At 40.5% G+C, this 27,886-nt stretch overlaps 1 protein-coding gene across 1 annotated transcript in view; it reads left to right on the top strand.

The window, feature by feature from the left end:
• Positions 1-3,206: 3,206 nt before the first annotated feature.
• The window catches only part of IRAG1 (inositol 1,4,5-triphosphate receptor associated 1), a 95,980-nt gene continuing 71,300 nt past the window's right edge, over positions 3,207-27,886 (top strand). Inside the window, exon 1 of the mRNA XM_063438463.1 lies at positions 3,207-3,419. The gene's annotated coding sequence lies outside the window, so the exon portion shown is untranslated. The remainder of the gene's footprint in view (positions 3,420-27,886) is intronic.

The following is a 27,886-nucleotide window of genomic DNA, read 5'->3' as shown; positions in this document are numbered from 1 at the left end:
GACTGATTGGAGGTCTGGGGTCTGAATAGTCTCCCCGGGAGAGGCGAGATGAAAGTAATGGATCACCTGTCACCCCCACCCTGTACCTACAACAAGGCTCCAGGTTCCAGTGGGTGAACCTCTCTTTCCTCAGGGGAACAGGAACAAGCTCTTACAAGAGCTTAGTGATTATTTAAGGGAGTATAAAGAGCATAGCAATCCCTTGTAGCAGATTCCCCCAATAAGAGACAGGACTCTAGATTGAGGGTGAAGTAGAACTGAAGGTTTATTGCCACAGCCTTGAATATATACAGTTTTTTAGGCCAGAGGCACACCCCCTGGACCTGATGGAAAACAGGGACAAACGGAACATAAACCAATGGGAACAATAATTAGCACTGTAACACTCCCACATCCAGTCAGCAATCCCTCCCCTATGCCTGTGATATAATTAAGGTAGCTAATGTACTAACTCCAACATATCCCCATAAATTATACATCCCTGGATAGCCCTGATCTGGATGAATAACATATGCAAAAATAACCCAGATCAGAGCAGGGGTTCAGGAAATTCCTGAAAGTCTCTTTTGACCGGTCTATTTTCAATGTCTAAGTTTACTTTGAATGCACAAACAGGTGCCGTTCGTGCACAATGTCCATGTTGAAGTGCTGTTCGAATTGTCGAACACCGTTCGACTCCTGTCGAAGAGTCAAAGTCCTGGAGAAGGTATAATTCAGTGGTGTTCGTGCCGTCACGTGTCGGATTTGAGTTCCATGAACACAACGACAAAACACAGCTGAACACGTTCGACTAAACAAGATGACCGCCGCCACGTGTTCGACTATAGGAACGGCGACCACCCAGCCATTCGTCAATTTGGCTGCAGTTAACTACCAGCCTGGGAGGTAAATAGGCTGCACACTCCACTTGTGTGTAGTCCGGCTGTTCGGTGGTTCGACCACTTCGAAAGTTTAAAGGGGTATTGTGCCAAGTCCCAATAGGCACATATAGTAGTTTTAATCACAGTAAATTAAAGGGGCCATAGTCACAGGACAGGAGGCTGGCAAGCAGGCCCCCCAAAAACTCATGGCAAACTCCCTTAAAAAGGGGAGTTTGTCACAGTTCAGTTTAGTTGGACGTTTAAAAGAATACACTGTTAAGTTTTATTTTGTCTGATTGTTAAAAACAAGTGTGCCAATTGTGACAACTTTTTTATCATCTGCTTGCCTTTTTTTTATTCTTTATTTTTATCGTGCAAAAGAAGGTACAAGCATATCTGAAGTGCCACAACAGCATTTACAGACTTTTCAAAACTGACAAACTGTGACACAGGATTAAAGCTGCACATTTTTTAGGTTAAGGTATTGCTGAGAGAGTCGCAAGTTTAGTAAATACGAGTATCTATAGCAAGAGATGCATGCACATAGATTAGGGTAACTTGACTTGGCATATATAGTAGCTTCACAAGTTGTATTAAGTAGAAGACCGGAGTCTAACATGCTCGGTTCATTAGCCCAATACCCCACAGTAACGTATACTTTTTGTGTCGCTTAGTAGAACTAGGCAAGCTAATCTCACGCTTGTGTATTCCTGTAGGCTGGAGCCGCAGTGAGGCAATCATTTTAAAACAGTGCTAGAGCAGTGACTTTACCCCTGGAGAAATGGCTAAGACAATCTACTCCCCAGACCTTGGTATTTCTTGTCTTATTACTCATGCTGGCTAACCTGACCGTTATACCTGAGCTAACTGTACATTAGGAGAATGATGAGAGCCCTGTGGGCTCAAGATAATGTTTCTCTTATCTGGTGCCTGCTGGTGTGAGACTGTCGGCGCCTGCTGGTGGTCTGCGGGAGACTGTTGATGCTCAGGCGATAAAATAGACTATAATATGGGTTAAGGAAGTCATCTGCGGGCGAAGTGGTCTGAGCCTGCTTCCGTGCACTAGAGAGCTTGGCTAGTCTTTGCGGTAGGTCTCGATGGTCATCCTACACCCATTCTTTATGCTTGGAACTGGAGCTCAGCGTGAGGGCCCCTCCAGAGCCGTTTGAAGGTAGGTAGCTTGTTGCATGGCGCCGGCAGCAGTGTTTGTTGCGCCGCCTTGTGCTGTGCGCCTTGTGCTGTGGATGTGGAGGTCCTGGGCTTGTATGATTACACGTGGTCTGCGGTTGTGAGACATGTAGGATGTACTGCCAAATTCTCTGAAACGCCTTTGGAGATGGCTTATGGTAGAGAAATGAACATTCAATTCATGGGCAACGGCTCTGGTGGACATTCCTGCAGTCAGCATGCCAATTGCATGCTCCCTCAAAACTTGCGACATCTGTGGCATTGTACTGTGTGATAAAACTGCACATTTTAGAGTGGCCTTTTATTGTGGCCAGCCTAAGGCACACCTGTGCAATAATCATGCTGTCTAATCAGCATCTTGATATGCCACACCTGTGAGGTGGTGGATTAACACAGATTTAGACAAATTTGTGAACAATATTTGAGGGCAATAGGCCTTTTGTGTACATAGAAAAAGTCTTAGATATTTGAGTCCAGCTCATAAAAAATGGGGGCAAAAACAAAAGTGTTGCATTTATAATTTTTTTCAATATATATATATATATATCTGCAGATCACCCAGAATATACATACCTCCAAGGATCTGTGCACATATGTAATTGTTATAGAAAGAAAAAAAAATCCACAGTGTTATTTTGCATATATTTTGCTCACCTCCAAAAACACCAGCGTTTGCTAACATCTAATCATTGTTACAGACTATTTCAGCCACGCCAGGGTTAAGGTGTGTTTAATGTCCCCCAATACACTCCTGCGAGTGAGTGCGCATTTTACGCTTCTGATGAAACCCTTCCAAAAATAAGGAAACGTTTTGATGGAAAACAGACTATGCAGTGAGAACCCAGAATCCTGTTCTCATATATATGGCTTCAGAAATGAGGGGAAGTAGCTTATCCCGTCAGTGTCAGGGAGCAAAGCGAGAGCGATTTGAAGAGTTTATTTATTTTACATCAAGAATCCTTTGTGTGAGTCCGTCTGTAGCTTTGTATGTTACAAAAACTCTGCTCTTAGTTTGTACAGATGTAGCATTGCCCTTAAATGGTAAAAGATCCCGAGTATGAAGGGGGAGGCTGGCCTGACTGCAAAAAGGAATATGTTAGTTTTTTGGTTTGTAATCTGCATAACTAAGAATAAACTGCATTTTCAGCTACGAGCCAGAAGTGGATTTTTCTTTTAATCTCTGGTTAAAGACGCAGTGAACCTGCCCTGGGTGATTTTTCTGTTTCACTGAGTTATCCACCTTCAGATTTAGTAGAAATTGATGCGTTGGACAGAAAGTTACTGTAAAGGGATAACGTCTGGGACTGAACATGCAGTGATTCGTACACAGAGGACCTTAAGCGTACAATGACGCCTGTACGGGAGAAACAGGTAAGCTGCAATTAAATTAGTCTTGAATGTTATGCCTGCTTCCTGGCCTTAGTAACATTATTAGCATTTAATGAAACCATTTCAAAGCGATTGATTCATTCCTTAATGTCTTTGGGATCAACAACAGTCTACTCTGAAAAGGACTGAGCTGTTCTATTAAGGACTACAAGGCTATATAGAACTTCAAGTGCTAGAGAAACACAGTGTTCCATACTGCTATAAGGTCTTTAGGAACTACATTGGGATGGTGGCAAAACGTAACGTTAGACCTTTAAGGGGTTAAGGATATCACAAACTCAATTTGATAAAAGCAGGAACACCAGTTCATAAGGTGCGGACGGCCTAGTTCGCGAGCTTGCGCTCCTGATTTATGGCTAATAATATTAACTTGTATACACCAAGAGATCTATCAAAGTATTCTGCCCGTTTTGAGATCTGACCGGACTCTGGAATATGTCACTGAAGACACATACTTATTTTATGGTTCTTATAAGGGGGGCCATTCATGGGTAACGTTCAGGATTCTGAAATACCAAGTTTTTATGGGAAGTTTAGATAAAAGAGGGGCTCTTCTAAGGAGATAGCTGGCTGGAGAAACTGACTACGGAAAATGTGATAATGAAAGCTAGTGGCACAAGCTATGGACTCCATAATCATAAAGACCGTGGATGAGGCTATTGTCTCTGTAATAATGAAGACTATTGGGAAATACTATTTAATAATAAAATGAAGACTGCTGGGACATTCAATGGGTCTGTAATAGTGAAAGCTGGTGAGGCAGCCTATAGGCTCTGTAATAATGAAGGGGTTGGTGGGACAGCCTATAGGCTCTGTATTAGTGAAGGGGCTGGTGGAACAGCCTAAGGGCTCTGCATTAGTGAATGGGCTGGTGGGACAGCCTATGGGCACTGTATTAGTGAAGGGGCTGGTGGGAAAACCTAGGGGATCTGCATTATTGAATGAGCTGGTGGGACAACCAGTGGGCTCTGTAATAGTGAAAGCTGGTGAGGCAGCCTATAGGCTCTGTAATAATAAAGGGGCTGGTGGGACAGCCTATGGGCTCTGCAATAGTGACGGTGCTGGTGGGACAGCCGATGGTCTCTACATTAGTGAATGGGCTGGTGGGACAGCCTATGATCTCTGCATTAGTGAACGGGGTGGTGGGACAGCCTATGGACTCTGTATTAGTAAATGGGGTGGTGGGGCAGTCTATGGTCTCTGTATTAGTGAATGGGCTGGTGGGACAGTCTATGTACTCTACATTAGTGAATGGGCTGGTGGGACAGTCTATGGGCTCTGTATTAGTGAAGGGGATGGTGGGACAGCCTATGGGCTCTGTAATAGTGAAGGGGCTGGTGGGACAGCACATGGGCTCTGTATTAGTGATGGGGGTGATGGGACAGCCTATGGGCTCTGTAATAGTGAAGGAGCTGGTGGGACAGCATTTGGGCTCTGTGATAGTGAAGGGGCTGGTGTGACAGCCTGTGGGCTCTTTAATAGTGCAAGCTGGTGGGACAACCGATGGGCTCTGTAATAGTGAAGGCTGGTGGGATAGTCTATGGGCTCTGTAAGAGTGAAGGCTGGTGGGATAGTCTATGGGCTCTGTAAGAGTGAAGGCTGGTGGGATAGTCTATGGGCTCTGTAAGAGTGAAGGCTGGTGGGATAGTCTATGGGCTATGTAATAGTGAAGACTGGTGGGACAGCCTATGAGCTGTGTAATAGTAAAGACTGGTGGAATAGCCTATGGCAGTAGGTGATGTTGTTGATACTGTCTATATATGTTTTGATGCCATATCCCTATTTTATATTTGATTTGGTAATTGTTTTGTGGTTTCTCTCCACATTTAATGGAAGGAGAATAACTTGCTGTAATGTGTATAAACCACTGTAAATAAAGTTTTTGGGTTTTTTTAAGTCTTTTTTTTTTGCTGTGCAGGAGTTTACAATCAAGCTTGCCATGCCACGGTAACAATAGCATGCACTTCAGGAACAGACATCATGGCATTTAATAAAATTGCAATTTTTTCAAGTTATAGTAGACAAGAGTATCAGGCTGGTCAAACATATCTAACTGTTAGGCTAAAAGACTCAAAGGACTAACTAGACATGTTGAGTGTAGGTAAACATGAAGATTCAGAAAGCAGGTTATAAACTATATATTGAATTAAACATGACCTGCAGTTTTACTATATAACATGCTCGCTAGTAACTCAAGTGAGTACACCACTGGTAACGAAACTAAACCTTACGTTGCTGCATTACTTTAAAGAAAATCAACTATGGCTAACAGAAATAATAGTAATAGTAGCTTTGTGCAAGACATAATATGGAAACCAAGGTGGCTTCGGTCTGTGTGGGTGACCACAGATTGCAGGCGAAGCCAGGATCAACCAATTCCCCTGAGTGGCAATAGCAAAGTGTTGCCCGGAAAGTCACCATGCATGTCTGCAGATTTATACCATTGTTGTGCACCAGACCCATGCAAGGGCTGACCTTGTCAGTCCCGGGGCTTGGAAGCTCTCTATGACGAACGGCTTCTCTCTCCAGGGGCACGAGGGACCAGGATTAAACTGTCGCTCTTTGCGGCTGTTTCTCCTTGCCCAGGAGCTCTGCAGTGACTGTGTTTCTCCAGACCCTTGCTTCCAGATACCGTGTTTTTGTCACTTAAACGTCCGCTGTTTGCATCTCCACCTGAGTGATGCCGTGTGGGGAATGCACCGGATAAATCCAGTGCCGTGGTGTCGACCTGCAGACCGGACACGGGGTACCTCGGCTCGAACCACAGGAGTACGTGTGAGTACCTGATTGCTGTGTTTCGCCCAGAATTGTGCACACAGGCGATCGAACACCTAAAGAAGCAGATCCACATGGGTGGGTGGCTGTGGGTAGGCATGTGTCACATTAGGCCCTGGTGGGACAGCCATCTTAAGTAGTAGGCCGCAACACTCCAAACCTTGAGAATTTCAACGTCTTGTAGAGTAGGTCACAAGATTACACCAGTGGGGACCGGGATATACCCCCCCCCCCCCCCCGGTCCAAAGGGGAGGGAACAGGGCTCAAGAACTGATACTACAGACGCCAGCAGGTCCAGGCGGGAGATCGACCATTTCTCACAACAGGTGTGTTGGCTGCAAAACAGTCCCAGGCCACAGGCTATGTGTGAGGCTCTAAACTTGTTCAGGTGAGTACCCTAGCATGCAGGGTCAGTTAAGTACACTTTTGAGCCACCTTTGAAGGTATAATCCCAAAATAAAACAGTGGTATTAAAGCTTTAGGGGTGGAGCACACACCATGTGCACCCATCCACCATGATGACCAAGCCGCGCCCCAAATTAAGTTATTTTTAAATATGGTAAACTATAACACACCTCTGTATGCGGTATTATCAGTGGGGTATTTATAATGTTAACCATCAATGGTACTGCACTTATGAGAAGTGTTTATATTATATATTTATATATAATCTATATATTTAAACTGATACTCAGTGGTATGAAGGATGAAGTGATTATCACAATGATAATCAATCTGTGGTATATTAAAGAATGCTCATCACACTGATAACCTATGTTATATTAAAGATGGAACAACATGCTATAGGATAGATTAGGATGTTTATCACAGTGGTAGTCCTTGTGATGTGGTATAATATAGATTAGGATGTTTATCACAGTGGAAGTCTGTGTGATGTGGGATAATATAGATTAGAATATTTATCACGCTGATAGTATGTGACGTGGTATGATATACATTGCAATGCTTATACCAGTAATAGTCCGTGATGTGATATGATATGGATTAAGATGTTTATCACAGGGGTAGTCTGTGACATGGTATGGCATAGATTAGAAAGTTTATCACAGTGGTAGTCCATGACTATGGTATAATATAGATTAGGATGTTTATCATGCTGTTAGTCCGTGACATGGTATAATATAGATTATTATTATTTTATTATTTATATAGCGCCAGCAAATTCCGTAGCTCTGTACAAATGGTGGACTAACAGACACGTAATTGTAACCAGACAAGTTTGACATACAGGAACAGAGGGGTTGAGGGCCCTGCTCAATGAGCTTACATGCTAGAGCAAGTGGGGTATAGTGACACAAAGGGTAAAAGTAGGGGTACGAAGTAGGTTGCTAGAAAAGTGAGGGCTTAGTAGGTTATCTTTGACAATTGCAGGTGAGGAGTCAGGCTCCTGGGATGAAAAGCTGTTAACAGTTTAGTTGAAACACTTTCCTGTGGGTTTTAATGATTTTTTGAAGGAATGGAGACTGGATGAAAGTCTATTGGAGAAGAGAAGAAGGGAAGGGAGTTCCATAGAAAAAATGCAGCTCCGGAGAAGTCTTGAAGGAGAGCATCATAGGTGGAGTACAGACAGATAGTACGGGCAGAGGATAGACGTAGGTGTTCAGCAGAGCGCCAGGGTCTAGACGAGACATACTTATATATTAGGAAGGATAGGTAGGTTGGAGCAGCATTATGTAGAGACTTGTAAGCACCAGAATCTTAAATTGAACCCTATATCTTAATGGAAGCCAATGTAGGGACTGAGGGGAGAGGTGTGGGAGGTGCAGACGGACAGAAAGATGAGCCTCGCTGCCGAATTCATTATAGATTGCAACGGTATAAGCTGGGAACAAGTGAGACCACTGAGAAGGGGATTACAGTAGTCAAGGCGAGAGAGATTATTGGCATGGACCAGCACCCTAGCCGTGTCCGGTGTTAAGTAGGGGCGGATGCGTGCTATGTTTCTGAGATGGAAGTGGCAGGATTTGGTGATTGACTGGACATGAGGAGTGGTGGAGAAGTCGGAGTCAAAGAGAACACCTAGGCAGCAAGCCTGTGATGTTGAGGTGATGGTAGCACCATGGACTTGGGAGGAGACACAGGAGTAGTAACACGTGAGGGAGGAAAGAACAGAAGTTCTGTTTTGTACAGCTAGAGTTTAAGGAAGTGAGCAGCTATCCAGTTGGAAATCGCAGAGAGGCCATGGGCAGAGAGAGAACAGGCGAAGGCAGATAGATTTGTCATGCGTAGATAAATAAAAATGGAAGCCAAAGGAGCTGATGAGTTTACCAAGGTAGACAGTATAGATAGAGAACAGTAAGGGACCAAGGACAGAACTTTCGGGAACGCCAAGAAAGAGTTGGGGAGTAGAGGAAGAGCCAAAAAGAGAAACACTGATAGAGCGCTAGCAAAGGTAGGAGGAGCACCAGGAGAGAGCGGTATCCCGTAGGCCTAGATTATAGATAATCAGAAGAAGCTGTTGATGCTCAACAATGTCAAAGACAGCAGAAAGGTCAAGGAGAATTAGGATAGAGTAATGACTGTGATATAGAAATTTATGATGGATCAATCATCCAAGAGAGATGACAACTGCGATATTTAGCAGCGATTAAATCGTTGGATACTTTAGTCACAGACGTTTCCACAGAATGACGAGCGCAGAATCCAGACTAAAGTAGGTAAAACAGAGGAACTCTGTCAATCTCACATTCACAACTCTCTCAAGGATCTTGGAGGTAAATGACAGTAGCGAGATAGGGCGGTAATTGGGGTCAAGGTTGGATTTGTTCAGAATTGGGGTTGCATGTTTGAAGGGTAAGGGAAACGTGTCAGAGAAAAGATTTAACATTTTTGTAAGAGGAAGAGCAAGAGACGGAGACAGATTGCGGATGAGATATGAGGAAATAGGATAAGATGGTATGGTATAGATTAGGCTGTTTATCAACCTGATAGTCTGTGACATTGTATAATATAGATTAGGATGTTTATAACAGTGAAAGTACGTTACTTAGTATAATATAGATTAGGATGTTTATCACGCCGATAGTCTGTGATGTGTTTTGATATAGATTAGGATGTTTATCACGCTGATAGTATTTGACGTGGTATAATATAGATTAGGGTGTTTATCACAGTAATAGTCCGTGAAATGGTATAATATAGATTAGGATGTTTATCATGCTGATAGTCTGTGACGTGGTTTAATATAGATTAGGATGTTGAGCACAGTGGTAGTCCGTGACGTGGTAAAATATAGATTAGGATGTTTATCACAGTAATAGTCCGTGATGTGGTATACTATAGATTAGGATGTTTATCACAGTAATTGTCCATGATGTGGTATGATATAGATTAGGATGTTTATCATGCTGATAGTCTGTGACATGTTATAATGTAGATTAAGATGTTTATCATGCTGATAGTCCGTGACGTGCTAAAATGTAGATTAGGATGTTTATCATGCTGATAGTCCGTGACGTGTTATAATATAGATTAGGATGTTTATCGTGCTGATAGTCTGTGACGTGTTATAATATAGATTAGGATGTTTATCATGGTGATAGTTTGTGACGTGTTATAATATAGATTAGGATGTTTATCATGGTGATAGTTCGTGACGTGCTAAAATATAGATTAGGATGTTTATAATGCTGATAGTCCGTGATGTGTTATAATATAGATTAGGATGTTTATCATGCTGATAGTCCGTGACGTGCTAAAGTATAGATTAGGATGTTTATCATGCTGATAGTCTGTGACGTGTTATACTATAGATTAGGATGTTTATCATGCTGATAGTCCGTGACGTGCTAAAGTATAGATTAGGATGTTTATCATGCTGATAGTCCGTGACGTGCTAAAGTATAGATTAGGATGTTTATCATGCTGATAGTCTGTGACGTGTTATACTATAGATTAGGATGTTTATCACAGTAATAGTCCGTGATGTGTTATTTAGGATGTTTATTACAGTGGTAGTGCGTGACGTGGTATAATATAGATTAGGATATTTATCACAGTGGTAGTCCGTGACGTGGTATGATATAAATTAGGACAGGGTTTGACAAATTCTAGGTGCCAGGTCTCCATTGCAACTAGGAAATTTGTCTTGGCGCCTGGGATTTGTGAGCCTGTTCAGGCTCAGAGGTTACCAGCTGCCTGAGATCAGAGGCGGGCAAGCGACTCATGAAGAGCGAAGGCAGGCAGGCGAGCGGGCCAGCAGGTGGATGGTTCACGGAGTGCTGAGGCAGGCAGCTCATGGAGAGAGGAGGTGGCGAGGAAGCTGTCATCTCCCTGCTCGGGATGCCAGAATATGACGTCACTCCAGCCCCAGCATCATTAAACAGCGCTTTAGGGAGCAGAGCAGGGAGATGATCAGAGCAGCCCCACTGGATCCCAGGGAAAGCGATAAACTCCAGCTCTCCCAAAGGTAGGTAAGCTGGGTGGACACATTTAAAAAAATATATATTATTTTGTGAGTGTATGTGAAAATGTATGTGAGTATTGCAGTGTCAGTCTCTGTGTCTGTCAGTGTGGGTGTTTGTGTGTGTCTGTCAGTGTGTGTGAGTTTGTCAAGTCTGTGCGTCTGTAAATGCCTCTCTATGGGGACCATTCAGCCCTCCATGTAAAGCATGGAGACGCTGAATGTAGAAGCTGCACGCTGTGAGTGACCGTCTGAGTGCCTATCACTACAGCTGTTACTAGGCAGCAACGTAAACACTGCCTTTTGTCTGAAAAAGCACTGTTTACATTGAAAAGCGTTTAGGGATAGGCTATAGACTTCAGAACAACTACATTAAGCTGTTTTCTATAGTGTCCCTTTAAAAAAAAATATTTTTGATGTTGAAAAACCTGGCTCCTAACTATTTTTAGCGGGCTTCTTGATTCTAAGCAAATTTGTGAAGCCCTGGATTATCATGCTGATAGTCCATGAAGTGGTATGATATAGATTAGGATGTTTATCACAGTGATAGTCTGTGACGTGGTATGATATAGATCTGACTAATTAACTCACTGATGGTCTATTTATTAATTAATCTGTCAGTGTGTTACCATTCTGACCTGATATTATTTGTTACATCCACATGGGCTAGATAGCTAAACACTCATTCAATATAGTGCAGTATTTATTCAATGTATTTAATCTATACATTGAGCTCATGTAATCAGTAAATATTTAGAGTGTAGATTGTTTAGATAAATGTTAACGTTGGAATCCGGTTCTGCTCACTGAGATACAGTCACCGCTTAGAGCTCCGTCCCATAATGCACTGTGCAGGTTTATCATCTCCTTGGATTTCAGCTGCAGATGTATCTCACTGACTTGCTTGGCTGCAATGCACTCTGCCAGCGGCCTACTCATATAGACTAGACATTTAGCCCCGAGGCACCCATGTTTGGGTAATTCATTTGGTAGATATATATACATCTTTTTTTTTATGCTCAGTCAGCAAACAAAAAAAATGGCTAATTAGGATATCATCTAAGTACATAAAAAGTCCAGCAATATTCCTAAAGTAAAGCCGGACTTTATTAAACCTCTTTTAGATCAACATAATTATTATTGTAAAGCCATCAGCTTTTTATAAATATGACATTTCCTGTTGCTCTGGCATTTTGTCAGTGTAATATTAAATTATGTTTTTACAGTCTATATACAAATGATGAATGATGACCGTAACACAAACTAGAATAACACAAAGTTTAAGGAAATGACTACTTGTATCATTCTGTTTCCCCTCCTGGAATCTCTCCAAACATCACATTTTGGGAAGATGTATAATTGTGTAGAGCATGACATGCCTTTACTTCTTTTGTGATCAAGCAGGTGGTGGATTCATGAAGGGTTCACACACACAAACAGTCTCACACACACAAACAGACATATACACACACAGACACAGACACATAAACACACACACACACACACAAACAGGCACACGTACATACACATAAACACATATACATATAGACACACACATGCAAACAGACACACACGAACAGACACACACACACAGAGACACACAGACCCATAAACAAACGCAAACAGACACAGACACATACACACACGCAAACAGAAACATACACACAAACAGGCACACATACATACACATAAGCACAGACATAAGTGTATTAACAAAATAGACACACATACAAATAGACACACATACAGACATAAAAACACATACATACAAATAGGCAGACACACTAAATAATAGCATACTGAGAAGCAGGGTAGGGGTGATGGTACTAGGAGTAGCAGGGTAGGGATGATGGGAAAGATTCCTAGAAGCTAGTTAAAGATGACAAATAGTGATGTATATAACCAATCTTAATGGAATCATAAATTTCATATATAAAATGTAAGTCTGGCAAGAATATGTAAATATGACACGCACTCCTACCATTTTTTGTGCAAACTTTGTCTACGTAAATGGACGTTATTGTCTTGGGAGCTGAATCCTGTTTTCATGGAGGGACATATATTTATTTTACACCATAGTAAATCATCTGATGTCACAAATATTTCTGTATCTCCCAAAGAGGAGCACCGTACAGATTTCTATAATTCCTATCTTAATAAAATATGTTAGACACTCAGGGCAGATATGGTGTGTTCCAAGGAATGCCTCCACCAGTGAAACCAGTGTGCACAGTAGCTGGGCTCTCTCGGAAAACGTTACCGTAGAGCGTCTTACGTGTCGACCTTCAACGATGGCTGAGAGTTGCTGGTCCCATTGTTCACAATCCCCCAGCTGCTCCTCTTTTAAAATGAGATTGATTTATAAGATGATAACTTTACCTTATGCTCCCTCCGATGAGATACCATTTACTTGTAATCTAGACAGATGCATTTAAAAAAAAAAAAAATCGAGAAATGTAAAAAGAAAGTTCCAATATCGATCCATAAATGAATGAATTAATAAAATTGGTCGCCGAATGAAATTTATTGGATGACATTCGGTCATTCGATGAGCGCTGCCGTGATTCTGAGTGAATGAGCACCTTTGTCAGTGCTGCTTCCCTAGCTTTCTGTATAATACATGATGGAATTAAATTCAGTTTTCTTCCTTTTAGCGTAGGCTTATGTACAACGCTCTCTATGATTGTCAATCATCAATGAAGATATGCACAGTGATACGGTGACTGACACATTGAAACAATCATAGAGAGCTTTGTACACAAGAACATAATTCTATGTAAATCATATATAAGCATGGGAAAGCTCTGACAGCGAGTTGGTGTCAAGCACAAAACAAGAATAACCGAAGAAGCTAAAATATACTTATTTTTGGGGCTGTTGATGTGATTGCCAACTTGTTTGCGTTTTTTGGAGCATTTATGAATTGAAATGTGAATATACGGCACAACATATTTTTACATTTTATATTTTTCACTAACAGACATGGTGATGTTTCTTCCCAAGGAAATAAAACAAATAATTCCTAAATTAGGGAACACATGCAAAAACAATTCTTGGAAACATTTTACCTAAAATTAGAAATATGTTCTTTAAACATGTCAGTCGCAGACCTCTGCAGAAGATGGACAACTGTATCTGTAACCTGGGCCGATAACCAGCACTTTCTACATGGCCTTCCATTCACATAGATATAGCTATTAATTCATTTCGATGGTTAGTTACCTACATGTTACATTACAGTTGTGGGAGGTAAACTAAGAGCAATAGGTAATGGTATACAGTGTATGTATATTTTATTTATATATAGCGCTAACAGGTGTACTTAGCGCTTTACAGGTTACATTATAGTAGAGGGAGGTACAGGAAGTGCAGTAGGTATACAGTGTATGTATATTTTATTTATATAGCGCTAACAGGTGTACTTAGCGCTTTACAGGTTACATCACAGTAGAGGGAGGTACAGTAAGTGCAGTAGGTATACAGTGTATGTATATTTTATTGATATAGCGCTAACAGGTGTATTTAGCGCTTTACAGGTTACATCACAGTAGAGGGAGGTACAGTAAGTGCAGTAGGTATACAGTGTATGTATATTTTATTTATATAGCACTAACAGGTGTACTTAGCGCTTTACAGGTTATATTACTGTAGAGAAGGTACGGTAAGTGCAGTAGGTATACAGTGTATGTGTATTTTATTTAAATAGCGCTAACAGGTGTACTCAGCACTTTACAGGTTACATTGCAGTAGAGGGAGGCACAGTAAGTGCAGTAGGTATACAGTGTATGTATATTTTATTTATATAGCGCTAACAGGTGTACTCAGCATTTTACAGGTTACATTACAGTAGAGGGAGGTACGGTAAAGGCAGTAGGTATACAGTGTATGTATACTTTATTTATATAGCGCTAACAGGTGTACTCGGCACTTTACAGGTTACATTACAGTAGAGGGAGATACAATAAGTGCAGTAGGTATACTGTGTATGTGCATTTTATTTATATAGAGCTAACAGGTGTACTTAGCGCTTTACAGGTTACATTACAGTAGAGGGAGATACAGTAAGTGCAGTAGGTATACAGTGTATGTATATTTTAGTTACCGGTATATAGCGCTAACAGGTGTACTTAGCGCTTTACAGGTTACATTATAGTAGAGGGAGGTACAGGAAGTGCAGTAGGTATACAGTGTATGTATATTTTAGTTATATAGCGCTAACATGTGTACTTAGCGCTTTACAGGTTACATTATAGTAGAGGGAGGTACAGGAAGTGCAGTAGGTATACAGTGTATGTATATTTTAGTTATATAGCGCTAACAGGTGTACTTAGCGCTTTACAGGTTACATTACAGTAGAGGGAGATACAGTAAGTGCAGTAGGTATACAGTGTATGTATATTTTAGTTATATAGCGCTAACAGGTGTACTTAGTGCTTTACAGGTCACATTACAGTAGAGGGAGGTACAGTAAGTGCAGTAGGTATACAGTGTATGTGCATTTTATTTATATAGCGCTAACAGGTGTACTTGGTGCTGTAAGGGGAGATACAGTAATTGCAGTAGCTGTCCAGTGGTACACAGTGTATGCATATATCAGGATCTGGTGGGAGTTATGTATAAAAAAAAATGTATGTTAAGAAAAGTGATACACAGATGTAAAAAAACAAAGTCACCAAGACGATGTGCCTGCTGGTTCCACTGGTTCCATTGGTGATTGCCCCACTGATACTTTAGACCACTTTTCGGAAACTCCAATATGCATAACAAAATGTCTATGACCCACAGAGCTCGCAATTACTGGTTTTACTTTGCTTTCCTATAAAGGAAGTTTGTATTTTGTAGAATTTACATGTGAGCTGTTCGATTTGGATATCCCTAGGTTATTTTGAGCATTGCTAGATTAATTACTATCAAAGATAAAACAAAATAAAATTCTATTTTTGGGCAGCATTCCATATCCATTGCCAATTTTATTTTTAGTACAAAAATGGTTTTCTTGTGCTTTTGGGTCAGGAATGCAAGCTGATGAAGAATTAGGAACGCAAGTCACGCTACAAAATCCATCTTAGTCAAATGTTTGCTTCTCTGCATTTACACCAAAATAACATATATAGGAAAATAACAACAAAGTAAAGTAACAGATAGAGTAATATATACAAAAAAAATATATTGCCGTAATCTTTTTTTTTTACTTTTTTTTCATTTCTTTGTTTTCATATTTCTTTAAATAGATCAGGGACCTTTACTCATAGCATTTGCTTTAGTCATGGTCGCTGACAAAGCCACGTTAGGGTGTACTAGATCTTTTTTATACCCTCTGCTGTATATATTAATTGACAGGTACACCGTCGCCATATGGGCAGGCGGAATAAAAACCCAACAAAGCCATCCCAATAAAACATGGACACTATTGGAGTATGGGTCAAATATGTCCACAGCTTTAATAAATTATAGCATAGACATAAATAAATTAAGTAATTGCCCCCAACCCTGCCATACAATATAACATATCCCACATTCTCATAAAAGGCAATTACCCATATCTATAACATATCTATAACAATAAACTTAACAATATTACAATAATTAACATAGATATAACCATAAATAATTAGAGTGCCAAAAAATGTGCTTTAATAACCATGGTAGGGATCCCTATACCCACCAGGTTCTGAGCTACCGACAAGCTACCAAACCTATAACCAACAATATGAAACCACATTCTAACCAGCTGAATTAACTACCCTGTTAATGCAATAACTAACAAAGACCCTTTCCCCCCTAACCATCATCTCAGCTCCAGCTCCGTCATCGTTACAAAACGGGACAAACAACTTCGGACAATTAACTAAATGGAGGGAGGGACAAACCCAGTGGGTAAGCTGATTAGTAGTGATAAAATATAAAACGGATGCCCTATTTATACAATCCCAGCCGTCAATATCCATCTTCCAAATCCCATCCTACCTTCCACCTAAGCCCTCCTCACAGCCCTGTCAAGGCCTTTATTCACTAAGCTGCACTCGTTACATAGGGCTACAATTCTTCTAGTGTCCCGGTACTAACTGGGTAGAGTCATATGGCTATCGATTTTTTCATCCTCAGCCACTGTACATTTCAGTTAACGGTGTTTATTTCATTCCCCTAGACGAGTCTGTTATGAAACTGTGACAGTAGTAAACCTTATATTTTACGGTGATTGCCATTTTTTATTATATTTTGCTTAACTGCAGTAATTTTAAAACTATTATCAATAAAAGTAATATTTTATTTCTAGGAACTCTTTCTACTTTCTTCCTTTTGGTGTTTCATGTATTGCACTTTCCCCCCACCCATTTTTTCCTAGAATTAATTGGGATAAGCTCCTATTTTTTATATTTATACTGGTTAACAGGTGCAATAAATAACACATGTAGTAAAATAACATATACAACAAAATGACATTTACTAAAATAATGCATATGGTAAAATAACATATACAGTAAATATAATATGTAGTTAACTAAAACAGCAATATAACACATAAATAATGCGTTTCACCTGGCAAGAGGCTTTCTCAAAAGTTGCCTCTTGCAAGGTGAAATGCATTAAGTGTATTTATTATTTTTATCTACCTCACTTTGAGTGTATTTTTTCTTGTTTTATAGTTTTATATTAATTACTTTTAAATAAAAGTACTTTTTTGTTGAACCAACCTTTGCTGCTATTCTGCTTGAACTACTGTATCCGTGGTGGGGATTGTACCACCCAAGCCCGAGGGATAGAGCAGTCCACATCTGCTCCATCAAATGTGAGTAAATTTCTTACCACTTTAATTGTATTCTGTGCCTTACGATACACACTATTTTGGATTTTCTTTTTCCTTTTTCTCCTATATTTCTGGAGGGAAAAGACCATCATCTATACTTACAAGTGGGCACTACACTAGAATATCCTAAGCCCATATCCGCAGAGCTGCTTATGTTTCCACCATTTGAGTGAATGCAACTACCAAGAACCACACTATATCCATAGGCGGGATTGTTCTGCCCAGGCGTTCAAGTTGGAGCTACAATTTTAGCTCCAGGAAATTTTGAGTGTATTTCTTTTGTTTTATTCTATTTATTTGGACAGTGACATACTACACTATATATTTCCCCCTTTTTTTCCTTTTTCTCCCTGCTTTTATATATATATTTTTAAGGACACTTTAGGCGCTGCACCACTCCTTGTACTTTCATCTGTTTGTGGACAAGACGAGAGACCCCGGCTCCAGTGATTTAGCTGCAGTTTGGACTGTTCCAGTTATTGCTTAGCGCTGAATACCCTTTAGCTTTAATGCTGTCTGAGAGAATCTGCATTGCATATTATCATTTTTATTTGTCATCACTGTGCTGCTTTTTGGAGTAATTCAAATTAATTAGGTATTCAGTTAGTGAATGATTAATTATTTTCATCCAGTTTATCTTGCTGCAGTACTTTATCTGTGGAGTGTGTCCTCTTTTTCATTTTACAAAAACTTCAGATTTCAATAGAAATTTGTATTTTTAAAAAAATTACTTTGTTACACCTCTGCTGCTGTCAATCAGACAACTGGTCCTGTTACTTCCTGGTTTGGTTAGCTCAGTGGAGATACATTCAAGAGTCAGCAATGGCCCAGATCACCTGCCTTGCAAAGACTTCTCACTGAGCTGCATTGAGAAGTCTGTGATTGGACAGCCACAGAAAATTTGGGTGGGGTTAGAAGGGGAGGGCTTATAAAGGCTGTAGACAAGAGATTTTCAGCTTTTACAAGCTATTTTTAGATATAATCCCAGTGACAAAAATGTATAATCCCAGTTAAATATACCACCATGTTTTCCATGTGGGGTATAGCTATTAAACAGTGGTTTATTAATGGTTTACATTTTTTGGGGGCAGTGGAGTGTCCACTATATCAAATTCCCTATAAGTATTTACTACTTTGAGAAGCAATCACAGAATGAGACACGAATGTAGAGGAGCCACCATTGCTGCCATTTTGCAATTAATGATTTCAGCTGTGAAGAAGGAATATATTACATGTTCAATTTACTGCCTGTAACATTGACAGTTCAGTTTACTCAATATCAGAAAGTCTTTGTGACACCAGAAAGCTGTGAATGACCAGCAGAACAGTAAGAGTTTTCATTGCAAGCCATATTGAATTCCAGTTATTTTGTTGGACCTGTGACTACTCCATCATGCAGAAGAGCTCTTTGGCTGTGTTGACCACCCCTTCTGCTCTGAGTACCACATAGCTCCTCAAACTGTCTAGATTGTATATTGGAAAGTCTTCCATAAGGTTTATATAACATAATTTGTGTTTTGTTTATAATATTTTATTTCTGGAGTCTCTTGTAATTACTGGTGGATGACCAGTTCCTGATGACGAGACGCAATTGCCATTTAAATGTTTTTTCCCCACTGTACGTGGACCATTTATGAATTTCTGACTGTTTCACATGGCCTTCAGAGATGACTGTTTAGTGGTGATATGATGAAGAGTGTGATGTGACGTAAATTAAACATTGTAGTGCTCTGTGTATATGCTTTGTACGGTTATCATAACAAGTAGGATTACGGAAACCCATATATCTCCATTAGCCTTTATCCTGCATTAGTTGGAGGGGCAGCTGTTGTCCCTCAGAGTTTTTGGAGACATTAGTGCACCTCTTTCCGTGAGCCCACCTGCTCTGTCTGCCAACAAAATATTCCCCAAAATTCAACTGACCGGAGTTTAATCAAGTCCAAAACATTTATTTCAAAGCTAATGGATACATAAACCAGATGTATTTATTAATGACCAACTAGAAACATAAAACATATAATAACAACATTTAATGGATGCTACACATAAAAGTGCATTTCATGAGAATCAATCAATCATACAACTGGTCATGTTACTTCCTGGTTTGGTAATCTCAGTGGAGATAAAATCAAGAGACAGCAATTGCCCAATGCACATGCCTTGCAAAGGCTTCTCACTGAGCTGTGATTGGATAGCCACAACATGTCTGGGTGGGGTTAGAAGGGGAGGGCTTACAAGGGCAGTAGACAAGCTCACTATAGCTTTAGCAAGCTGTTTTTATGTATAATCTCAATGGGGGAAAAAAGCATAATTGTAAGACAGCCAATAGAGGCACTCTTAACACTGCAGTGTTTGTTTCTCTGAAACCATAATGTTTTACAAAGTTAATGGGACAGGGTCACTGTACCCAGACCTCTTCAATGAGATGAAGTGGTCTGGGTGACTATAGTGCCCCTTCAATGTATTCTTCACCAAATATTTTCCTTCTTTATGTCACATAGTCAGGATTTAAGCAGGCTATAGCTGAGTTTTCTTCTTGCAGGAGAAAGTTGTGCTTTAGTGATAACAACTCTCCCCAGATACTAGACGACACATAGTGCTGGGTACAAGGATACACTTTATTATCACCAACAGTTGTATTTTTAGGGGTAATAGCAACAGGGCGTCACAAACGAGAACAGTGGCACCTCTGGGTCTGGGAGATAATTTATTTAGGTACTGCTTTATTAAATCCCCAGATGCCAGGATGCCCAAATAATAAAATATATAAAAGATGCTCTCCTAGGTGGCAATCTGCATTGGACCAGACCGACTCGGAGTAACACGCAATTGGCGCCTGGTCCCACTGAGCATGTTGTGGCTGTCCCATGTTTCTTACACAGTTTTACGGCCTGGAGATGGAGCGCTCACCACTGTAGGGACTAGGAGAGGGTAGATGTGGCCAGGTGGGTGATCAGCTCTGTTAGAGCAGATGTGAATTGGGGTCCTGCACTGTTAATCCACTGGTCCACACAGGCATTTTGCTTTGCAGAAACACATTTATTATTTCAGATAAATTAAAAATCCAGCATCACCTCATAAATCAACAGTTAAGTAACATTTAATAGAAAAATAGCTCAAATTGCAGAGAAATTAATTCACAGCAACATGTTTATTAGAAGTGGAAAATACTGACTAAATGAACTCTGTAAATAATAATGTGCAGATCTTTCATATAATTATACAGCAATTAGAACTACATTTTAATTATTATGGAGGTAGAAAATGCTAAAAAGACACTCCACTGCCCAAATAAATAAATAAAAAGCAATGTTTAGTCGATAAATTAACAAGGCAAGCATACATGAATTTAATGATGCATTTTCTTCTTTGGGTTATATCTAAAACAGCTTGTAGAAGCTGTGGATCTCTTGTCTGCAGTCTTTGTAAGCCCTCCCCTTCTAACCCCGCCCAGACTTTCTGTGGCTGTCCAATTACAGACTTCCCAATGCAGCTCAATGAGAAGTCTTTGCAAGGGAGATGCTCTGGGCAATTGCTACCTCTTGCTGCCTCTCAAGTTTAGTTCGACAGAGCTAAACAAACCAGGAAGTAACAAGACCAGTTATCTGATTGACAGCCAGGGGGTGTAACAGGGTCAACTGATAAACGTGCAGGAAAATACACTTCTTTATCGGTCCAGAGTGTCCTTTTAACACCTTAACGACCAAACTTCTGGAATAAAAGGGAATCATGCCATGTCACACATGTCATGTGTCCTTAAGGGGTTAAAGATATCATGGTGATTAAATAGTTCATGAATAGTCTCAAAGTGATTATATGATTAGTGAACAGTCTCATAGTTATTACCTGATTAGTGAACAATTTTACAGAAATTACACAACATGAGAGTAATGTTGTGGTGATTACATTATCAGTGGATAATCTCCTGTTGATTATACAACTATTTATTAATCTGATGGTGATCAGATGAGAGATAGGACATTGGTTCCCAGTGTGGGCCCTATATTCAGTGGACTGGCAGAATGAACAGAGTCTTGTTTGTTAAACTGCAATAAACAGGAGCTGGCAAGAGACAGACACAAACAGCCGACAGAATTACAACAACATTGTAAACTTACAGAATTAACCTTTCACTCACACTGCCTCAGTGTTAACTCGTTCATTGCAGGTCTGTCACAGAAAGATCGCTAGAGTAGAATTGCAGGGTGATCTGGATTTGAGGTTCCAACCAGATTAATAAATGAGTATCACTTTTAGTTCAAAATACTAGCATTTTAGTTATTTTATGTGAGGATTGCTGTTCAGGAAAACCTAAAAAAATTATCAGTACCTAAACCTGCAGAATTCTCATTTTACATCTATGTGACCATACTTATTATAAATATTGTTAGGGATATTTTATGGTAATATATGTCGTGCACCACTTCATACAGGTTTAGAAAATGTGTTTAGAAGCATAAATACAATCTTTGTACATGCAGGAAGTATGGAATAAAATACAAATAAAATTGGGCAAATGCCGTGTTCACATATTTTAAGTAGTCTGCTGGTGTTTTGAAAATGCAGATTCCCGGAATAGCCACAGAATGCACATATTTTTCAATGCAATGCAAAACAAAACCAGCAAAAGGTACAATATTGAAAGTGAAGGCATACGTGGGAAATGTTATATAAACGGTGCTTATCTCTTGAGAAAGGGGGGACATGTTGGGGTCTGGCGATATGTATTTTGCTCTGGTAGGCTATCTCGTTTTCTCTGGGTTTTTTCTGTGTGATATTATTGTAGTTTATTTAATACATTTTGTTTCATATTATATAGGTTGTTTTGTTTGTAATAGATGATGTTTGATACCTAGGGATAGTATTTCAATAAGATACTAAGCTCCTATTAATGTCTCCAAGTACAGCTATAATCTCAGCTTGACATTTGCAATTTGGTAACTTTTCAATTCACTCTTTAGTAGTGTATAAGCCCTTCATTTCATTCATGTAAAGCAGTGTCTTGAAATGGTGAATTTGAAAGTCCAAATATTTTTTTTGTAGTGTAGCCAATGTATTCAAGTTGTAGCAGAAGTGAGTGACATGGGGCACAGTAACATGCTGCATCCCTGTTCTGCCTCCTCCAAAACCCAGTCCCTAAGGATAGTTAGAGGCAGAGGTGGAACAAGTACCAGAGGCTTCCCTTTGGATACGAGGGTCCAGGATCCCCCCATGCAATATAAGGTTTTAGATAGCCCTCCTGGCACCAATCTCTATGTATATTTAGCAGCTCTGAGCTATTTATGGAAATCGAAGATGTCTTTGGCAATAGGCGTCAATATTTAATATTCATTATGGGGCTACAGGCTCCTTTTAATCTACTTTCATTGTTAGAAATAATTAAAAATATCCCCCAACGCAGTTTTCAGAGCTGCACTATGTGATCTCTGCGGACATTTTCCAAGGAAAACTGAGAAATTTAGCTCATCGAGCGTCTATTATTAACAGGCCCTGCCGCTATGCACTATGAACCAGTGATTTTCAGAGAGATCTTGGTAAAAAATTGCCCCAAACCCCAACCACCTAGGCCACAACTATCCCGGTCAAACACATTCATTTAACACAATTTAACTTATGGAGAGAATTATGACCAATATAAGGCTAAAAAACTAAAACAAAAGTAAAGCACCTCCTTACCAACCAGACGTATTGTATCCACCATATGTTTCTGGAGATTTGTTCATGCTGTTGGACAGTGCATGAATAGTGCTGGCCTGCCATTTGTAGCATCCTTCAATAGGAAAATCACTTTAATAATTAAATCTATTCCATTGTGATACATTTGATGATGAATTAATTGATCTTCATCCAGTCAGCACTTTATATGCACTATCCGTCACTATATAAATGATAACAAGGCACATATGGGCAGCTATATATAGCCCTCGATTTCATATTAAATCTCTTTCAATTATACCACTACATGACACCAGCTAGACATCTAGCGAATGTATGAACATAGTCCTGGCCACTCAAGGTGTATGCGCTGCCTGGTGGCCATCTTGAAAGGAGTTAAAGGGGATCTTCAGGTTAATATATCTTTTAATCAATACATTTGTTGCTGATTTAAATTTAGAAATTAGTAGGGTTATTCACTAGCATGGGACTTGTCCGAAATACGAAGGGAATTTCACATTTAAGAGCAATGAAGCCAAACTAGGAGTACAGTGGACTATGATTATTTTTTTCAGTTCGGTCGTATCGGCCTTCTATTTAAAATTCGCTGTGATTTCTGTTTGAATTCCACAATTCCCATTTCAGTAAATAACCTTGGAAGCTGATCTTGTCAGCCAAATGTTTTGTGGATGAAGAAGATCCTTTAACAGCGATTACGTAAGGTTCCTTTAAGACACTGTCTAGTGAATAGAAAGCGTCCAAGGGCTCTGCTGATAATACAAACTGTGAATTGAAAACATATGTCAAACAAAAGTATTCATGACAATGTGTCAGGAACCAACTGCCGCGCTCACTCACCATTTTTGGAAGTGTACCGTTCTCTTTAATATGTCTGCAATTTAAACATCTCTACCACAAACTAATTGGAAAATTAAACCTCTTCCAATGTTTTAAAGGACATTCCAGGCACAGATTAAAGGGGCACTCAGGCTCCCACACATGTTAGGTGCACTGTGTAGGTTAGGCTACAGTTATACTGGGTGGGTTAATATTATTAAAGGGACACTCCAGGCTCCCACACACGTTAGATACACTGTGTAGGTTAGGTTACAGATAGTTATACTGGGTGGGTTACATAGTTACATAGTTACATAGCTGAAAAGAAACTTGCGTCCATCAAGTTCAGCCTTCCTCACATATGTTTTTTGCTGTTGATCCATATTATTATTAAAGGGACACTCCAGGCTCCCACACACGTTAGGTCATTGTGTAGGTTAGGTTACAACTAGTTATACCGGGTGTATTTATATCAATATTAAAGGGACACTCCAGACTCCCACACACGTTAGATGCACTGTGCAGGTTAGGTTACAGATAGTTATACTGGGTGGGTTATTATTAAAGGGACACTCCAGGCTCCCACACATGTTAGGTGCACTGTGCAGGTTAGGTTACAGTTAGTAATATCTAAAGAAGTGCTCACGCTGTGATGCCCGAGAACAGTTCCCTAATGTTCCCAGATACATAACACAAAACACGAAAGCAGAAAAAGTACTCTGAAATTGGGATTATCCTGCTGAAATCAGGAATGTTAGGAGGCATGCACTAGAAGCACTACATTAAGCTGCCGTGGTTCTGGCGTGTACACCGTGGCAAATTATAAAAATAGCTGAGATTTAAAATTAACTGAATCAGAGAATGTTTCCAGTTTGATTATTTTGGATTCACGTTCCATTTCTCTTGTCATTTCTCCACAATCCCCAGTTCGATGATTAACGCAGAAAACGTTTTAAATCAAATTAATAAAATCAGATCTAGAAGCTGACAGCTTTAGCAAACAGTTATTAGATAAACAGCCAAGGAAAAAAATGCATAATTAAGTGCATGCACGTTCTCACTGGGGGATATTTACTAAATAGTGTTTTTTTTTTTTTTTAACTATGTTAAACAGGTCTTGGTGTCAGCCGGGGGTTGGCCTTAGTGACATCACTATACTCAGTATACTCTTTCCCCTCCTATTGCCCACTTCCAAAATGGTTGTGTGACGTGACTACGGCCACTACTACTACATGTTGTGACGTCACTACAGCCACCCCCCAGCTGACACCAGACCTGTTCCCAAGCACTAGCAGGAAGTAATAAGGTACTGGCAGGGCTGACGTGCGGTTTCATACGCCGCGTCACTTCCGCCAGCCGTGTGGGGGATGCGATGGGCTTATGACCGACACCCCTGACCTCCAATAAAATTAAAGGGACACTATAGTCACCAGAACAACTACAGCTTATTGAATTTGTTCTGGGGAGTAGAATCATTACCTTCAGGCTATTTGCTGTAAACACTTATTTATTTCAGAGAAAATGCAGTGTTTATATTACAGCCTAGTGATAACTTCACTGCCCACTCATGGCTGTTAGAGATCCTTCCTGGGTCATGGCTGCCTAAAATGCATCCAAACATTCAGTGTCTCCACCCTCTACATGCAGACACTGAACTTTCCTCATAGAGGTGCATTGATTCAATTAATCTCTATGAGGAAATGCTGATTGGCCAGGGCTGTGTTTGATTCATGCTGGCTCTGCCCCTGATCTGCCTCCTTGTCAGTCTCAGCCAAACCTATGGGGAAGCATTGTGATTGGATCAGGCTACCACTTCTGATGATGTCAGCAGACTGCCTGTTTTTCTGAGGGAAACAGCATGCAGAGTTACAGCTTTAGGCTTGAATACAGTAAGATGTTGCTATATTTATGGAGATATGAGGGTCCCAGTGGGGCTAGATGGTGTTTTTAACACTATAGGGTCAGGAATACATGTTTGTGTTCCTGACCCTATAGTGATCCTTTAATCTGAGAGAAATTACCTTGGACACTACGCTTCCTTCCGGGGGTGGAGGGCGGAATTGGCGAGCAGCAGTGCCTGCGACGTCACTTCCACCAACCACGGACCAGGTTTAAGGTGGCATATTCAATTACTCAGTAGGGGCTCTCCAACCACAAGTGCAGTTAGGTCACCAAAAGAAATACCATATAATCTGAACTCACAAAACTTACTGAACATTTACAAAACAAGGATTCCTGAGGCTACATCACAGCTGACTGAGGAAGCTCATAGACGAGTGAAACGCGCTATGGCTGATTTGGACTTTCAATTTGGACTTTTAATTGGATTCCTTATTTCATTTTATATTTTATATACCTAGAATATTATGTTTTTATTTGTAACCAATACATTTACCAGTTATTCCAAACCAAGTCCTTGGAACCTCTAGGAACCTTTATTGGGGAGTGCCATCACAAGAAAGTAGCACACTGCTGATTATCCTTAGAGTCAGGAACTGAAGGCTCTTAAAAAGGTGAGCGTAATACTTACCATAAGTATACCAACTGCAATTTTGCACAGTACTACACATCTGGTTGTTTTCTTCTCGTTTCTCTATCTTTGGAGGAAAATCACTGAGATAGTGGTGTGTTACTACCCAAAGAGCAAAAAGGTTTATCTTACGGAGCCAATACTACATAGGCTCCAGAGACCATGTGAGCGGTTATAGTTATTCACTTTACCACCAATCACTGTCCAAGACCATTTGCACTATATATCTCTATGTTTTTTTCTTCTATTTTACATGTACCTTCAAATGTATATTCCTAAGTGTGTTGTTACACTCAGTTGATGGAGTAAGTGAACCTCTCCATTATTTTATATAGCACTCCACAAATTGGTATATATTTTATACCATATATTCTTTGAGTACTTAAAGGACCACTCTAGTGCCAGGAAAGCATACTCGTTTTCCTGGCACTAGAGTGCCCTGAGGGTGCCCCCACCCTCAGGGACCCCCTCCCGCCCGGCTCTGGAAAGGGGAAAAGGGGTAAAACTTACCTTTTTCCAGCGCTGGGCGGGGAGCTCTCCTCCTCCTCTCCGCCTCCGTTCCTCCCCGTCGGCTGAATGCGCACGCGCGGCAAGAGCTGCGCGCGCATTCAGCCGGTCACATAGGAAAGCATTCATAATGCTTTCCTATGGACGCTTGCGTGCTCTCACTGTGATTTTCACAGTGAGAATCACGCAAGCGCCTCTAGCGGCTGTCAGTGAGACAGCCACTAGAGGAAATAGGGGAAGGCTTAACTAATTGATAAACATAGCAGTTTCTCTGAAACTGCTATGTTTATAAAACAATTAGTTAACCCTAGCTGGACCTGGCACCCAGACCACTTCATTAAGCTGAAGTGGTCTGGGTGCCTAGAGTGGTCCTTTAAGATTGATCGTGGAAATAAGGGTATTCCACTTTATGTGTTGAGCTGCTTTCTGTTTAGGCACTATATTGTTTCACCCACTATACCTGAAGAGAGAGAGTTTCTGTTTTTCGTTAAGTCTCTATTTACTTAGTAGTCTATTCAACAGACGGAGAGGATATAGCCAAGTTGTACATTTAAAGGGATCATATAATGCCAGAAAAACAAAGCCATTTTCCTGGCACTTTAGGTTCCTACAGTGCCCCCCTCCTCGACGCTGATGGGGTTGTTAAAACCCTTTTAGTCACTTACCTGAATTCAGTAGCGATGCCCCTCGGTGCAGGGTCAGGCTCCGGCCATGCTCATTGCCCGATGTCGGCGGATGAAACCTAATGCGCATGCGTGGCAATGACTGCGTTTGCATTAGGATTTCCCCATAGGAAAGCAGTAATCAATGCTTTCCCATGGGGAAAAAAATCTAATACTGGATTCCGGAAACCCTCTAGTGGCTATCTGGTAGACAGCCACTGTGGGCAGACTTAGAGCTGCAATGTAAACATT

Source organism: Pelobates fuscus, chromosome 12 (assembly GCF_036172605.1).
Source record: "Pelobates fuscus isolate aPelFus1 chromosome 12, aPelFus1.pri, whole genome shotgun sequence".
Lineage (NCBI taxonomy): Eukaryota > Metazoa > Chordata > Amphibia > Anura > Pelobatidae > Pelobates > Pelobates fuscus.
This window is presented reverse-complemented; position numbering and strand designations above follow the sequence as displayed.